Here is an 18852-nt window from a genome sequence, read left to right as displayed (position 1 = left end):
CAGGTGTGTAAATCATAGAATTAGAATACTGGAATGGACGTTAACCTTATGGTGGGATAAAGCTCAGCCATTTTGGTGAGGGAGTTGGTAAACCATTGTTTGCCAGTGCTGTGATAAGATATTGTGTCAAATAATTCATTTTGAGGCCTCCCGAGTGGCGCAGTGGTCTACGGCACTGCATCGCAGTTGCTAGCTGTGCCACTAGAGATTCTGGTTTGAGTCCAGGCTCTGTCGCAGCCAGCCGCGACCGGGTGGCGCACAATTGGCCCAGCGTCGTCCAGATTAGGAGAGGGTTTGGCCAACAGGTGTACGGTGTTTCCTCTGACACATTGGTGTGGCTGGCTTCTGGGTTAAGCGGGCATTGTGTCAAGAAGCAGTGAGGCTCTGTCGTGTTTCAGAGGACACATGGCTCTCGACCTTCGCCTCTCCCGAGTCCGTTGTATAAAAGTGATAATACCCTGAAGCCGGTGTTTCGTCTCGGGCCTAACAACACCCGTGCTAATACATCCTTCAAACACCGCCTTCTCGGGCATCATCAATTAAGTATTGACTGCATTGTTTGAATGGAATGTTGGAATATTGGCAGTTCATTTGAAAAAATGTATGGAATCGTTGCTCTAAAACTGGCTGGCTACTGGTTCCCAACATATTCAAATAATGATTGACATATTTTCATTAAAAAAAAAATTATTTTTATGAATTTATTCCTGACACAAATCTAGAGTTGTTACCCAAGCCAGCTGGTCATTCGTTCTATCGGTGTGGTTGCCAGAGATACGACTCGGTCGTTCAGTCTTTTTGTTCTGTATCTAAAGAGGCGACCCAGACGTTTGTTCTAAATGTTCCATTGCCATACTGGCTGACAACGTTCTTATCCCTAGCTTGCTAGCTAGCCAACTAATGCTAACTTACAGTCACGTCAAGTGCAGATAGAATAACAGCAAACTATTTGCATTTGTTAAAGCTGTTTTCTGTGACATTTATTTTGACAAATCCATAACATTTGGCCTGGCATAGAAAATGTGCTCAGCCGTCAGGTCTCTGTTCAGGGGAGCTAGCCAACAACACAGCTAACACAATCACTTCAAACTGAAGCTGGAAAGACTGCAAACCTTTTTTTTTAAATTACATTTATTTGTGTATATATCGATAAAAATGATTCAGGATTTCGACTGGCTAAGAAACGCTGCCTGTCTGTCTCATCCCAACTCCCGACATGTTCATTATTATAGGACAGCTGGAGATCGAATTTGAATATGGAAACAATGTTGCAAATGTCGGAGAGACAGACAGCAAAGTTATTACAAATCTCTGCTGTTGAAAACTAAATGTTAGTCTAAATGAAATGTGAGATAATGTCTAATGCTTTTTATAGTCAAGTTTAGAAATTGCTTGGATGTGATGATGAGACAGTGGATTGCGCAGTCAGATGGAACAGAGTAAATGGGCCTTTTAATGTCATAGATTTAGCCGGTGGTAACATGTGGTATAGACACTGTCTGGAAAGCGGTTTTAACCAATCAGCACTCAGGATTAGACCCACCCGTTGTATAAACAGCCATACACTGGCCAAAATCAGTTGAGGACTTAGACAAGTTGTAAATGCAACAAGTAATGATATTGTATCATATATTAATAGCACAGCTTTCCAAGAAAACAGAAACATTTAGACATTTATGGTCTGGTTACATGTATTTTAGAAGCTATTTATACAGAAAATGTGTATAAAACCCTTATAAACTGCATTTATGACAATATTTTAGATTGCCAATTCTATTACACAATTTCTGCTGTATCACATGCCTTTTTATTTTCCTGACATTCAATCCAATTAGACTGGTTTAGATTTCTTCCTGACCATTATGGCCACCATTTTCACCCCATTCAGGGAACTTTGAGTGTTTATGTCATAGCCCCTCAGGAACTCTATGGTGTGAATAAAGTTACACTATATATATAATAACTCTACCTACATGTATAACTAACCGGTGCACCCGCACATTGACTCCTGACCCCTGTATATATTGTCATTTTTTACTGCTGCTTGTTACTTGCTACTTGTTACTTTTTTTACTCTTATTCTTATCCATATTTTTTGGAAACTGCACTGTTGGTTAGGGGCTCGTAAGTAAGTATTTCACTGTAAGGTCTACACCTGTTGTATTCGGCACATGTGACTAATAAAATTTGATTTGATTTATATACAAAAGTATGTGGACTCCCCTTTAAATTAGTGGATTCGGCTATTTCAGCCACACCTGTTGCTGACAGGTGTATAAAATCGAGCACACAGCCATAAAATCTCCATAGACGTTTGCAGCAGAATGGCCTTAATGAAGAGCTCAGTGAATTTCAACACGGCACCGTCATAGGATGCCACCTTTACAACAAGTCAGTTCGTCAAATTTCTGCCCTGCTAGAGCTGCCCCGGTCAACTGTAAGTGCTGTTATTGTGAAGTGAAAATGTCTAGGAGCAACAACGACTCAGCCACGAAGTGGTAGGCCTCACAAGCTCACAGAACTGGACCGCTGAGTGCTGAAGCGCGTAGCATTAACATTTGTCTGTCCTCGGTTACAACACTCACTACCACTAATACTCCAAACTGCCTCTGTAAGCAACGTCAGCACAATAACTGTTCGTCGGGAGCTTCATGAAATGGGTTTCCATGGCCGAGCAGCCGCACACAAGCCTAAGATCACCATGCACAGTGCCAACTGATGGCTGGAGGGGTGTAAAGCTTGCCGCCAATGGACTCTGGAACATTGGAAACGTGCTGTCTGGAGTGATGAATCCTGCTTCACAATCTGGCAGTCTGACCGACTAATCTGGGTTTGGCAGTCGAGCTACCTGCCCGACTGCATAGTGTCAACTGTAAAGTTTGGTGGAGGAGGAACAATGGTCTGGGGCTGTTTTTCATGGTTTGTGCTAGGCCCCTTAGTTCCAGTGAAGGGAAATCTTAACGCTACAGCATACAATGACATTCTAGACGATTCTGTGCTTACAACTTTGTGGCAACAATTTGGGGAAGGCCCTTTCCTATTTCAGCATGACAATACACCTGTGCACAATGTGAAGTCCATACAGAAATGGTTTGTCAAGATCGGTGTGGAAGAACCCCATTGAACACCTTTGGGATGAATTGGAATGCCGACTGCGAGCCAGGCCTAATCCCCCAACATCAGTGCCCGACTTAACTAATACTCTTGTGGTTGAATGGAAGCAAGTCCTTGCAGCAATGTTCCAGCATCTAGTGGAAAGGCTTCCCAGAAGAGTGGAGGCTGTTGTAGCAGCAAATGGGGGACGAACTCTATAATAATGCCCACAAGATTGGAAGGAGATGTTCGACGAGCAGGTGTCCACATACTTTTAGTCATGTAGTGTACTTGTCACATCAGCTCTGTCGTAACAGATGGAGATGAACAGGATTCACATCTCTTGATGTGGTTCCACACCACTTTTTTAGATCTGCCTCTCACTTGAGTGGATAGATTTAGGTCATGCAGCCCATCTCAAAAATAGTACTGTACATTTCATACACTCATGTTTGAGGTGTGTTACGTTCCCCGGAAAAGAAACCCTAAATGACAATGAGTTTTCTTTTAGGCCAGTTGCAGAAGTCCAGTCCATCTTAAACATCAGTCAGTTGCCTGTGACACTATTTTGTATGAGGTCATTTTCCATCCATGTACTTTATTGGTTTATTGCCCTATAACTGACAGGGAATTTCCCCCTCCTACATGTCACATATAGGAACCCTCCTCTCATCATTGAGACGTTGGCCTGCCATTCACTCTCAATTTAGTATAGACATGCAAAAACTTAGTATGACACAGTACAACTACCCATAGTACGCAGTCCACAGTAAGAGAGGGGAGGATGCTCAGTAGAGGTTCATTTAGATGCAATTGAGTCGGGCTGAGAGCCCCAGATCCTGACACCTCAGAGAATTTTTACCACGTGCCAATAATCAATTTATGCTGGTACAATTAAGTGGTCCCACGAGCCTCATACGCAGGAACCCACCTATGTCTTGGCGATAAGGATTCCAGATTCGGGTGAATGGGCATCCGACTCGTGGTCACACTGTTCCGGACTCTAATTCACATAAGCAACGGTAAAACAAATACACAGAACAAAAATATAAAACGCAACATGCAACAATTTCTACGATTTGACTGAGTTACAGTTCATATGAGGATATCAGTCAATTGAAATAAATAAATTAGGCCCTAGTCTATGGATTTCACACGACTGGGAATGGGAATATGTCTTTTTTGGTCACAGATTCCTTTACAAATGGGCCTCAGGATCTTGTCACGGTATTTTTGTGCACTCAAATTGTCATTGATAAAATGCAATTGTATTCGTTGTCCGTAGCTTATGCCTGCCCATACCTTAACCCCACCGCCACCATGGGGCCCTCTGTTCACAACGTTGACATCAGCAAACCGCTTGCCCACACGACGCCATACACATGGTCTGCAGTTGTGAGGCCAGTTGGATGTACTGCCAAATTCTCTAAAACATTGTTGGAGGTGGCTTATGTAGAGAAATTAACATTCAATTATCTGGCAACAGCTCTGGGGGACATTCCTTCAGTCAGCATGCCAATTGCACACTCCCTCAAAAATTGAGACAACTGTGGCATTGTGGCATTGTATGACAAAACTGCACATTTTAGAGTGGCCTTGTATTGTCCCCAACACAAGGTGCACCTGTGCGATGATCATGCTGTTTAATCAGCTTCTTGATATACCACACCTATCAGGGGGATTAATTATCTTGGCAAAGAAGAAATGCTCACTAACAGGGATGTAAACAAATGTGTTTACAACATTTGAGATAAATAAGCTTTTTGTGCATATGGAACATTTCTGGGATCTTTAATTTCAGCTCGTGAAACCAACACTTTACATGTTGCGTTCATATTTTTGTTTAGTGTATAAATAGTTTACTACAGTTTACTACATTAGTGCTAGCAATGTTTAACACCTAAAAAAACAGCAGGCCTATTCATTTTAAATACTTTTAAATGCAACTTTATTATCACGGTTTCGGAACAGTCCATGTGCAGAAATGAAAATATAATAAATACGTAATAAATACATAAATAAATAACTTAATTAGAGCTTTTTAGGAGCTTATTTCAAATGCATTCTAATTGAAACAGACATTGAGAACTCTGAAACACTGGCATTCAGGCACAGTATATGGAAATCACATAATGAAACAAAACATAATTAATAACATCCCTAGCACCTTCCTTCATTATGGAGGGCTTGCTATCTCCGGTTAAGGACATCCAGTGAGACATACATGACCAATGAAATTAACTGGTTTTCACACCAAAAAATGGGCCTCTAATTGTTAGAGATGATAGATTATACACATTAGAGTATCGGTGCAATGACAAACTTCCTGTAAAACCCCCCCATTTTCCCCCATATAACTGTTCAGCAAGTGGAAGCTACTAGAGCTTCTTTATCACTGGAACAGATAGACATGGTACTACTGTACATGTTGGTATGGCATGTATTTTGTCCCAATTACGTAATGTTCCATATATTACAACAGTCACTCTATTGCCAGCATTTATGGACTTATCGACGCTTTGCAGCATGAGCTTGAGTTAAATGTCTTAGGTTCTGAATGAAGTCCTTGAAAGACTTTTCCAACCGCTTGTCTTCACAGATGCATTCTGAAGTGTCCGTTGTGCTCTGAGGAGGTAATGTGGGATTGAGTGTGATGGCATGTGAAGTGGTAAACAACACTATATGAGCTGTACATGTTTAGGAACAACGAGGCTATTTTGTTATTTTAACTGGAAAGATGCTTGGAATAAGTAACAATACTTACATTCTCCTTATCAATCGTCTTTTGTAGGGCCGTGGCAGTGTTGCTGATGTGGTGTTGCATACTTTCCAGATGGATCGCGTTATCGAGGCATTCTACTTTCACAGTGTCCAGTTCCTTAATGGAACAGGCCAATGCTGCAACAATGCAACTATCCTGCAACCGAGAGAGAGAACTGTTTGTCCTGGGGCTCTTTTGATTTTGTGACACAGAAAGCGAGGATGTGGTTTAATTGTAGTGAATTGCATTGCCAAGAGAGGAGTGGGTTTTAGTTGTTCAAAGTGCTGTGTGAAGTGAGAGTTGAAACACTTTCAGCAGCCTTGCTGTGTTTCCTGTACTAGTGGTCTTCTATGTGAACTGTTGAAGCGGAAATAATGCCTTAGCAACTCAGAAAAACAGCACTAGGGCAATAGGCTGTATGTGAGTGGAAAAGGTAAAGGGCTACTGTGTTGTACATACGCAGATAACTGTTGTCAAACATATTTAGTGAGCCTTACCTCTACATCAGTTGGAGTATAGAAGACTGAATCTGGCTACAATAGGGAGAAAGATACATGTTAGTTGATCACGAAAACACAGAAAAATAAATGAAAGAAATTTGAACACCACTTAGCCATGAAGTGACTTACACATGTAATACTTTTTTCTAGATAATCGATTCCAACTTGGAGACTGGAAATTGGGTTTCCTTGTAGACAACCGGCGAGAAAAAGCGTCAAAAAGGAAATCCTGTGAAGACGGTCCATGATAATCTGAAGGGTTTGTAGATAGTGTCCTGTAAGGTGTACACAAGGGGAGATCTGTAAATGTTTGTCATCTCAGATTGTTAGCGGTGTTTTATATACCCTGCTGCGTGGAAAATCAAAGGGTGGGCTGAATTAGTCTAGATATTACCAAATGCAAACAGCTGTATTTTTCCTCTTGATGACTGTTGGGATTTTTCTTGCTACAAGATGGTAAAATCCCTTTGGTGACCTATAGTGGCAAAGCATTAGACTGTACACAGTATTTACAGTGGTTTCAACATGTGGTGGATGAGGGCTGTTTGTTGAGCTGGTTGTGGCTTTACTAAGGGGTCGTATGGGGTTTGGTAATTGGTCAGTTCTAAGCAACACCTGCAAAAGGAGGTGGAGACCTCAAACTATCAAATGTTGCTTTGCCAATAGCTCCTTTGAAAAAAATCTCTGGTTAAGTAAAGATGTGCCAGTAGAAAAGGCATTAGAACAAAGAAACTACAACACAATGGTGCATACAGATCGCAGAATGTTTCTGCAAAGTTGCCACAGGATCAGCCGCTATTATTTTCTGCTATTATAATATGATCAGTACATTTTATTGCTGTCAATATGTTTTTAAAGGGGCAACCTGCATATATTTTTAGACTTGCAAATGAATGATATGTACCCATTGATTCTTGAGAATATCCCTCGTGAGCTTAGTTCAACTGTCTTGACCCATCAGAACCCAAAATACACTCCCCGCCATATGTATTTGGAAAGTGAAGTTAACACTTTCAATGTAGCTTTACACTTCCGCATTTTGGATTTGAGATCAAATGTTTCATTAGAGGCGACAGTACAGAATTTAATATTTTATTTGAGGATATTTTCATATCTGTTTTACCGTTTGAAAAATGTAAGCACTTTTAGGCCTCCCCATGTGAGGAAGCCATAAATATTTGGACAAATTCACTTAATTATTAAGTAATGTATGCAGCATTTAATCAGATCACAGCCATTACTATTAACATATACACTATTAACATGATCCATTTGACACGTTTGAAGAATATTGCAATTATCATCTTCAGAATTCAGCGATACAGACAACTTTTTGTGCACATTCTTACCACTATTCTGTGAATAATTTAACATATTTATATCTGCCACATCTGCTCATGTGGTTATGTATTCTACATCACTATAAACATTTGAATATTTTGGGGGGGGCATACTACAATTGTATTTCATGTACAGTGCATTCGGAAAGTATTCAGACCCCTTCATTTTTCCACATTGTTACATTACAGCCTTATTCTAAAATGGATTGTTCTTTTTTTCTCATCAATCTATACACTATACCCCATAAAGACGAAGTGAAAACAGGTTTTTAGAAATGTTAACAGATTTATAAAAAATTAAAAACAGAAATACCTTATTTACATAAGTGTTCAGACCCTTTGATATGAGACTCGAAATTGACTCGGGTGCATTCTGTTTCAATTGATCATCCTTGAGATGATTCTACAACTTGAATGGAGTCCACCTGTGGTAAATTGAATTGATTGGACATGATTTGGAAAGGCACACACCTGTCTATATAAGATTTTAGTGTTGACAGGTCATGTCAGAGCAAAAACCAAGCCTTGAGGAATAAGGAATTGTCCGTAGAGCTCCGAGACAGGATTGTGTCGAGGCACAGATCTGGGGAAGGGTACCGAAAAGTTTCTGCAGCAGTGAAGGTCCCCAAGAACACAGTGGCCTCCATCATTCTTAAATGGAAAAGTTTCGAACCACCTAGACTCTTCCTAGAGCTGGCTGCCCGACCAAACTGAGCAATCAGGGGAGAAGGGCCTTGGTCAGGGAGGTGACCAAGAACCCGATGGTCACTCTGATAAAGCTCCAGAGTTCCTCTGTGGAGATGGGAGAACCTTCCAGAAGGACAACCATCAACCAATCAGGCCTTTATGGTGAAGTGGCCAGACGGAAGCCACTCTTCAGTAAAAGGCACATGACAACCCACTTGGAGTTTACCAAAAGGCACCTAAAGGACTCTCAGACCATGAGAAATTAGTTCCATCTGATGAAACCAAGATGTAACTATTTGGCCTGAATGCCAAGTGTCACGTCTGGAGGAAACCAGGTACCGCTCATCACCTGGAAAATACCATCCCTACGGTGAAGCATGGTGGTGGCAGCATCATGCTGTGGGGATGTTTTTCAGATGCAGGGACTGGGAGACTAGTCAGGATCGAGGGAAAGATGAATGGAGGAAAGTAAAGAGAGATCCTTGATGTAATCTTGCTCCAGAGAGCTCAGGACCTCAGACTGGAGCGAATGATTACCTTCCAACAGGACAACGACCCTAAGCACACAGCCAAGACAAAGCAGGAGTGGCTTTGGGACAAGTCTCTGAATGTCCTTAAATGGCCCAGCCAGAGCCTGGACTTGAACCCGATTGAACATCTCTGGAGAGACCTGAAAATAGCTGTTCAGCGACGCTTCCCATCCAACCTGACAGAACTTGAGAGGATCTGCAAAGAAGAATGGGAGAAACTCCCCAAATACAGGTGTAGCGTCATTCCCAAGAAGACTCTAGGCTGTAATCGCTGCCAAATGTGCTTCAACAAAGTAAAGGGTCTGAATACTTATGTAAATATGATTTCCTTTTGTATTTTTGTATTTTTTTAAACATTTGCAAATATTTCTAAAAACCTGTTTTTGCTTCATCATTATGGGGTACTGTGATGAGGAAATAAAACAATTTAATCGATTTAATAATAAGGCTGTAATGTAACAACATTTTGAAAAAGTGAAGGGGTCTGAATACTTTCCAAATGCACTGTAGGTATGGTCATATGAAATTGTCCAATAAGACCCCATTGAACTGTTTGGCAGCCATATTGGAAAATGGCTTCTGTGAGGTTAATGCATGATTTCTTAAAAACAATCACTATGAGACATCATCGGCCCAAGTAAGCCCAACCGTGTGTGGTGGTGACAAAGTGTATAGTAATGGGCCTCAACATCAAGTTCTGACAGGACAACACTATGGGAGATCTTAGTGAATCAGCATAAGTTACTAGCGGGTGAGGTCATATCCAGCCAACCGCTCAGACGCGCTTCAGCTAGCCATTTTTTTACAGTTGTAGCTGGTGCTTTCAAAGTTGGTTACATTATATATCATTTGAAAGGTAATTTCATTACCTTTCAGAACCACTTGTCAAACAAAGTTTAAAATGTATCAGGGTTTTCTTTTTGAAGCCATTTATATAGGTCATTCTGATATGTACCCTAGAGGTCAAAGGACAAAGTTCTGTTGACCTGAACATTCTTAAAGTGTATTTGAATCGTAGCTATGAATCGAATCTTTCCAGTGATGTATGATTAAAGGTTATAAGTGAGCAATAACTTCTTGTATACTGACAATGTTTGTCATAGGGGGAAATTAATGAAAGAAAGTGAAAACACAGAAAGCTACCATTGCTGCACTGCTATTATACATTTTCCAACTCTAGGGACATAGACCTTAAAAACAATCACTATGAGACATCGTTGGCCCAAGTGAGCCCGACCGTAAGTAGACATTTACCTACTTAGTTCTATTATAGGCTACTGAAGGTGAGGACGCACCAATTCAGTCACTAAAGAATATAGCTATTTTCGGAGTGGGGAATTAAAATTAGAATGAGTAAAAACTGTCGGTTCGTAACGTGTGAAACAATTTTCTTACCGATTTCATGCACATTTGGATTGGTTTGGCCTCCCGCGGACCAATGTACTCTTATCTAAACATTTGAACCGGATACAGTTCAGCATCAGTGAATCATTATATCCCTGGCAATGTGCATTATGAGACAGGAAACTTCTAATTTTGAAAAACAACAATTGTTTTTAGGTTGACATTTGATTTGATAAAATATATGTATGTAATTTAATTGAATGGCGCTGCTCCCGTCGCAGCATATTTTTCACAACGTCCCCTTACTTGTCCCCGACCTTGAGATTTTGGCACTATCCTGAAAAATGATCTGGGAAGAGAAAAACTTAGCAAAATCGTTATATCGTGCTTCAGTGTATTCCCAAATCATGAAAATGTAATCTTCCCTCTGATATTAATAAAGTACCTATCATCATCAACAAATGTCCTGATCTTGGACAATTCGATATTCTTTGTATGTGGTCAAGATATGGATTAATATTGTTTCACTCTACATTTTAGAGTATTTAGATGACTTTTGAATCTGTGGTATCCTTTGGCACAGTAGTCTTATAGGGGAGAAATTGAACGGAGGACGTAGAGCATAACTCATGATTTCTGAAGGGAATGAATGAAGTGCAGCATCTTCACACCTACAATAAACTTTGTGGAAAATGGGTTTCCCCTATCAAACCTTGTCAGTTGGGAAACCCATTTACAGATTCAGCGGTGACCTTTTCCTATTCATACCTGCCACTTATTGGTCAGTGTCATTTATAGAATAGTCCCTGTGCATGTCCTTATTCCAACAGGTCACATGATGGCTAACCGGTTACATTTGATTGTTGATATTAAGGCACTTGGTATCAGGAAGGAAGAAGGTGGGGGAATTTTCTATCCATTATCATGAATGCATCACATCCTGAGGTTTTGTACCTGTTTCCATGAGAGCATGCATACTCCCCTGTAAAAACACTTACATTTTAGTTAGGTATTTATCATTTGATTGCCAAATTCCAGATTTATTTGGACTTGTGGTTACCATGTTCAGAATCACACTAATGCAGAATATGTCACTCCACAACTGTCCACGTTATGCAGCCACTTTAATCAAATAGAGAAGGAAAAAGTGTTCTGGTCAAAGATTCAGTTTTTATCCCTCCCTATGAGTGTCTTTCGATTGGGTGCAGGAAAAACTACCCTCAACACAGCCTTTGTTCCGATATGTATGATTTAAATATATTTTTTGAAGAAATATCTCTCTGGTCAGATTCAATGGTATTTCAAAACTTAAGGAGCTTCTACTCTCATGGTGGAACCTGATCCCTGTGTCTTTGCACTGAGTCATATTTGCCACACACCCACCACAATAAGCTAAACGTGTCGCCTGTCCACCCTCTGGAACTTCCTTCAATTATGTTTTCCATTCTCGACCTGACTGGAAACCTCGAAGCCCCTCTAGTCCCTAACCGATGATAAAAAAAAAATTGTTTCAATAGATTGTCTGAAATTGTCATCTACGGCAACTGAGTGATTTGCTTGCGCTATTTTTTTTTTTTTTTTTACAGCCACAGTGGTTGAGTAGTGGTTACAGACTGGCAGTATCTAATATGTCTTTGCACATATGAGTAGCCACCCTAATCAATCCATGAAAAACACAGTGGAATTGTCACTCACTTTCAAAGCATGCACAATATTTAGCCTAAATGGAGGCTTTTACACTCTTCAACGCTACATGATAGTGTCTTGAAAGTTGTTTTTCCCTAAGGCTTGCAATGTTTCCAATAATGGCATTTTCTAAGATGGCAAAACACTTTTACCCTTGGCCTACTGCTGGAGTCTACTACTATTACTGCTGGTCTTTGAATGTCTTGTTATTAGATTCTAAAAGTGGATAGCAAATTGACAGTTGATTCAGTCATTAATTGAAATCCACAGGCCATTATGATGAGTAAATTGTGAATTATATTTGCTTTGATAGTGAGCTGAAAGGCAATTTTGAACGTATGTCCAATATCTTATACACAGACGCAGGCAAAAACAAATTGTTAGTGTCACAGGGGAATAATTCCACCAGTGAAAAGAACAATAAAGCCTACTGACTGTTTTTTGGAAAAGTGGAAAATGTTCCGTTGTGAAGATTAAAGGTAATTTTCAGAGAAATGCCCTTGCAGTGTTTGAGTGGGAGGTGAAGTATCATCGAGATGTGGTTTCATTCAGCATGTCTCGATAAGTAGAAATGCATTTCACACTTTCCATGGATTTGCCTTTAATTGGACCAGGGGTTCTCAAACCTTTTGGGTCTGGGAACTCCTTTTGTGATAGCACATTCTCTCTAATAATCAGAACACAACTTGAGTCAGATAAAAAAAATAGAGTACAAGGAGTCATTGTTTCCCCAGGAAACAATTGTAGCAGTGGGGGGAACCGGACAGGTAGAATCTTTATTTAGAATGGCTGATTTACTGCTCCAAATTAAATGAAAAAAAAATGATGCTGATTCCATTTAAAACTATTTCCACTTCCAGAAATGAGCCCAATAACATATTGTTAAATTATTTTAACACATTGCACCATGCATGGTCCATATTATCAGGTATGCTTTTAGCAATAAGCCTTATCACCTGTAGCCCAACTGATACAGCATTGAGGCTATAAATAAATAGGCAACCCATGCTTCATCTGCATTTAACCTATTATGTGATATTTTAACTATTTTAGCATCCTATTGATGAATTTTGTCCCCCCCAAAAACGTGCATAAACACAGTGAATATAATGTAGGCTTACCTGTTGGGGTAACTTGGGGTAAACCACCACCTGGGATCACACGCCCCCTGCCAGTACACGCCCCCTGACACACGCCCCCTGCCAGTACACGCCCCCTGCCAGTACACGCCCCCTGCCAGTACACGCCCCCTGACAGTACTTTTTAGTCATTTAGCAGATGCTCCTATCCCGAGCAATTTACAGTTAGTTAGTGCGTTCATCTTAAGATGGCAAGGTGAGACAACCACCTATCACAGTCATAGTAACTACATTTTTCCTCAATGTAGCTATCAGAAAAGTCTGACCTAGTAAAGGGGGCAAGGGGGGTAGTCATGTGCGAGTGTTAGTTAATGAAAGGCATCATTTTGTGGGGTGGTGTGTGTACCGTGGGATTATTTAAGATACACTTTGAAGAGGTAGGGTTTCAGATGTTTTCAGAAGATGGGCAGGGACTCTGCTGTCCTAGCTTCAGGGGGAATCTGGTTCCACCATTGGGTTGCCTGGACGGAGAAGAGCTTGGACTGTGTTGAGCGGGAGTTGCCCTCCCATAAGGGTGGGAGGGCCAATAGTGCAGAGGTGGCAGAACGGAGTACTCGGGTTGGGGTGTAGGGTTTGTGCATAGTCTGAAGGTAGTGAAGGGCAGTTCCTCTAGCTGCTCCGTAGGTAAGTACCATGGTCTTGTAATGGAACCGCTTCATGCCACCCCCCAATCTCCCCTATGCACTCATGGTGAATTGCAGAGTGGTCATGTGCTTACAGAGTGGTCATGTGCTTAATCTTGCCATTGCCACTGGTAAATGTGGATGGTCAATCATCTTCAAAGTGCACCGTGGCAGAAATATTTTTTTCATGTTACATATTTTTTGGGGTGTAGCTGCAGTCCTTTTGCTGTGGCGTTGTGCCACATGTAAATGACTGCAGTGGAAACACTGCAAGAAGTTTTACTGACTTTGGCAGTGCATGTTGCTGGACTAACTAATTCTCGGGCTCTGGGAAGGAACATTTTAAAGTCAGCCTCTTGGCTTCGGAGAAAAAAAAATCATTTTTCAATCTAATTATCTGCAATTCTACACAATTTGTCATGTGGCAGAGATTTGTTTTTGTTGCAGATTTGAAGATAATATCCTGCAATTCTACAAATTTTACCATGAGGCAGAGAACTTTGCAGTTTTCAAGCTTAAATTACAGTGTATCTACACTGAACAAAAATGTTTCATGAGCTGAAATAGAAAATCCCTGAAATGTTCCATATACACAAAAAGTGTATTTATCTCAAATTTTGTGCATATACAGTACCAGTCAAAAATGTGGACACACCTACTCATGGATGTAAACAAATATAAACAAAGGTAAACAAATACAGTACTCGTCAAAGTTCATTTGGACTATTTTCTACATTGTATAATAATAGCAGACATGAAAACTATGAAATAACACATGGAATCATGTTGTAACCAAAAAAGTGTTAAACAAATCTAAATATATTTAACATTTGAGATTCTTCAAAGTAGATTCTTGATGACAGCTTTGTACACTCTTGGCATTCCTTCAACCAGCTTCACGAGGTACTCACCTTTCACTTAACAGGTGTGCCTTGTTAAAAGTTCAAACTTGCTTGGGCCAAGAAACACGAGCAATGGACGTTAGACCAGTGGAAATCTGACCTTTGGTCTGATGAGTCCAAATTTGATATTTTTGGTTCCAACCGCCATGTCTTTGTGATACGCAGAGAAGGTGAACAGATGATCTCTGCTTGTGTGATTCCCACCGTGAAGCATTGAGGAGGAGGTGTGATGGTTTGGGGCTGCTTAGCTGGCGACACTGTCTGATTTATTTAGAATTCAAGGCACACTTAACCAGTAAGGCTATCACAGAATTCTGCAGCGATACGCTATCCCATCTGGTTTGCGTGTAGTGGGACTATCATTTGTTTTTCAACAGGACAATGACCCAACACACCTCCAGACTGTGTAAGGGCTATTTGACCAAGAAGGAGAGTGATGGAGTGCTGCATCAGATGACCTGGCCTCCACAATCACCCAACCTCAACCCAATTGAGATGGTTTGGAATGAGTTGGACCGCAGAGTGAAGGAAAATCAGCCAACAAGTGCTCAGCATATGTGGGAACTCCTTCAAGATGATGGAAACGCATTCCAGGTGAAGCTGGTAGAGAGAATGCCAAGAGTGTGCAAAGCTGTCAAGGCAAGCTGTTATTTCATAGTTTTGATGTCTTTGCTATTATTCTACAATGTAGTACTGACTTGTACTGTATTTGTATACAACCCTGTTAGTCATCCAGACCGAAATCATTGATGAAGGATTGAAATAATATTTTTTTGAGCAACCTATAGTATCTGGTTCAGAGAAGGACATTCTGTGTATGTGAGCATAACTTCTGTCACTAACATGGCTTTTCAGGAGAATGAGATCTGCTGATAATTTAATTGGAATTCCAACTCTTGATACATGTCCTAAACAAAACCCACCTTTAATTTGGAAACTCAGTTCCCTTAACCAAGGTATTAGACAACATTGCACCATGAAACTTTTTCAAACCGTTAATCATGATAAAATGCTCTGGCACCCTCGTTCCAAGCCTAGAGGAATATTGGGAGGTCATCTGAATATTAGTAGCAGTATTTCTAAGAGTAAACAGGTAGAATTTTTTTTGAACGACTCTCACCTAGATTCTTTGAAGAAATCTTCCCCTATTTCTGCCTTTAATGTCCCTGGATATTCCATGTTCAGGAGGGACAGGAGAGAGGGCAGAGGGTGTGGATTGCTTATGTACATGAAAGATAACTTTAAATGCAATCGTATAATATGGAAACATGCCAATGACATTGAATGTATGGGGCTGAATGTCTTCCTATCCCCTCATATGTCTCGCACTATTATTGGATTATATCGACCACCAACATCTGATATCTCGTTTTATGACCATCTAAATGACATGCTTAAAGAATATGATCATAAGAAGGAGATCCATCTTCATGGGTGATTTCAATATAAACTGGGAAAACAAAACTTGCAGGGAAAAAAACTCAGAGATCACAAATTATTTCAACCTGACTCAAATAATACAAGGTCCAACCAGAGTAACACAGTCATCCCAGACTCAAATTGATCTGGTGTTTACTAACAGACCTGATCGAATAATTAGTTCCAGTAACTTACTAACTGGCATATCTGACCACAATGTTACATTGGTGGTTAGAAAGCCCACTAAAAGAGATTTAAGAACCATATTAATGTGCAGCAGTACGATATAAAAACAGAAAAGTGAGCAGAGTATCTACGATGCAGCTATGAGTCAAATTGACTGGTCTGATCAATTTAAGCAATGAATGCCCAGAGTCTGGATACAGAACATTTCTGTCAGCTATTGACAAAGTGGATACCTCTTTTACTAGGAAATGTCAACGTAAGCCAAGACAGAAAACCTCTCTACCATGGCTCAATGAGGACCTCTGAAGACTGATGAGAGAACGGGATTTTTCCTTGAAAAAAGCACTGAAGTCTGGTAAAAATTATGACAGACGTATATTTGCATCAGTGAGAAATAAGGTGGTTAGGAATATAAAACAAGCAAAAGAAGAATTATTTCTTAGTGATCAATGAAGAAAAAGGTATAGGGAAAGTGATTTGGGAAAATCTCGACAAGCTAACAGGGAGAGGAGGTGAAAAGTCCAAAAAACATCTTGAATTAAAGGTTAAATGGGATTCTAATTCAAGACTCCAATTTCATATCCATCACCTTAAACCATTTTTTTGTTGACTCTGTCAGGGAGCTGGCTCAAAGATTTTCAACCAAGACCACAGTTCTCACTCCCATAGATAATAATAAACCAATATTCAGAATTCCTGAAATCTCAGTGTCAGAAGTGGACAGTATTATTAGCTTCTTCAGGAGCATTAGAACAAAATATGCATTTGGGTTCCTGAAGAGACTCAAATATTCTCCGATTGCCCCTATTGTATATCTAGTTAATGTGTCCATCAAATATGGGTTCTTACCCAATGCTTGGAAGTCTGCTGCAATGATACCTGTTTTAAAGTCTGGTGACCCAACACTGCTGGAAATGTACTGACCTATAAGCATTCATCCAGTGCAATCAAGTCTGAAGTTTACATACACTTTGGTTGGAGTCATTAAAACTCACTCAACACAATTCTTGTTAACAAACTATAGTTTTGGCAAGTCAGTTAGGACATCTACTTTGTGTATGACAAGTCATTTTTCCAACAATTTTTTACAGACAGATTATTTCACTTATAATTCACTGTATCACAATTCCAGTGGGGCAGATGTTTACATACACTAAGTTGACTGTGCCTTTAAACAGCTTGGAAAATTCCAGAAAATGATGTCATGGCTTTAGAAGCTTCTGATAGGCTAATTGACATCATTTGAGTCAATTGGAGGTGTACCTATGGATGTATTTCAAGGCCTACCTTCAAACTCAGTGCATCTTTGCTTGACATCATGGGAAAATCAAAAGAAATCAGCCAAGACCTCAGAAAAAACATTGTAAACATCCATAAGTCCGGTTCATCCTTGGGAGCAATTTCCAAACAGGTGAAGGTACCACGTTCATCTGTACAAACAATAGTACGCAAGAATGAACATCATGGGACCACACAGCCATCATACCGCTCAGGAAGGAGACTCGTTCTGTCTCCTAAAGATTAACGTACTTTGGTGTGAAAAGTGCAAATCAATCCCAGAACAACAGCAAAGGACCTTGACCTCGACATAACCTGAAAGGCTGCTCAGCAAGGAAGAAGCCACTGCTCCAAAACCGCCATAAAAGAAGCCAGACTACGGTTTGCAACTGCACATGGGAACAAAGATTGTACTTTTTGGAGAAATGTCCTCTGGTCTGATGAAACAATAAATAGAACTGTTTGGCCATAATGACCATTGTTATGTTTGGAGGAAAAAGGGAGAGGCTTGCAAACCAAAGAACACCATCCCAACCGTGAAGCACGGGGTGGCATAATCATTTTGTGGGGGTGCTTTGGTGCAGGAGGGACTGGTGTACTTCACAAAATAGATGGCAACATGAGGAGGGAAAAGTATGTGGATATATTGAAGCAACATCAGACATCAGTCAGGAAGTTAAAGCTTGGTTGCAAATGGGTCTTCCAAATGGACAATGATCCCAAGCATACTTCCAGAGTTGTGGCAAAATGGCTCAAGGACAACAAAGTCAAGGTATTGGAGTGGCCATCACAAAGCTCTGACCTCAATCCTATCGGAAATGTCTGGTCAGAACTAAAAAAAACGTGTGCGAGCAAGGAGGCTTACAAACCTGACTCAGTTACACCAGCTCTGTCAGGAGGAATGGGACAAACGTTTGACCCAAGTTAAACAATTGAAAGTTAATGCTACCAAATACTAATCGAGTGTATGTAAACTTCTGACCCACTGGGAAAGTGATGAAAGAAATAAAAGCTTAAATAAATAATTATCTCTAGTATTATTCTGACATTTCACATTCTTAAAATAAAGTGGTGATCCTAACTGACCTAAGACAGGGAGTCTTTACTCGGATTAAATGTCAGTAACTGAGTTTAAATGTAGTTGGCTAAGGTGTATGTAAACTTCCGAATTCAAATGTATATAAATGATCTCCCACTTGCTTGCCCACAAGTTAACATGCAGATGTATGCAGATGATACAGTTCTGCATGTACACTCACAAAATAGACAATTGGTTAACTGAAGCTGTGGTACATGTTCCTAAATGGATGAATAATTCTTGCCTGCATTTAAAAATCGACAAGACTGTTTGTATGTACTACTCT

Source organism: Oncorhynchus nerka, linkage group LG5 (genome assembly GCF_034236695.1).
Source record: "Oncorhynchus nerka isolate Pitt River linkage group LG5, Oner_Uvic_2.0, whole genome shotgun sequence".
NCBI classification, from domain to species: domain Eukaryota; kingdom Metazoa; phylum Chordata; class Actinopteri; order Salmoniformes; family Salmonidae; genus Oncorhynchus; species Oncorhynchus nerka.
The sequence above is the reverse complement of the archived record's forward strand: the minus strand, read 5'-3'. Positions refer to the sequence as shown.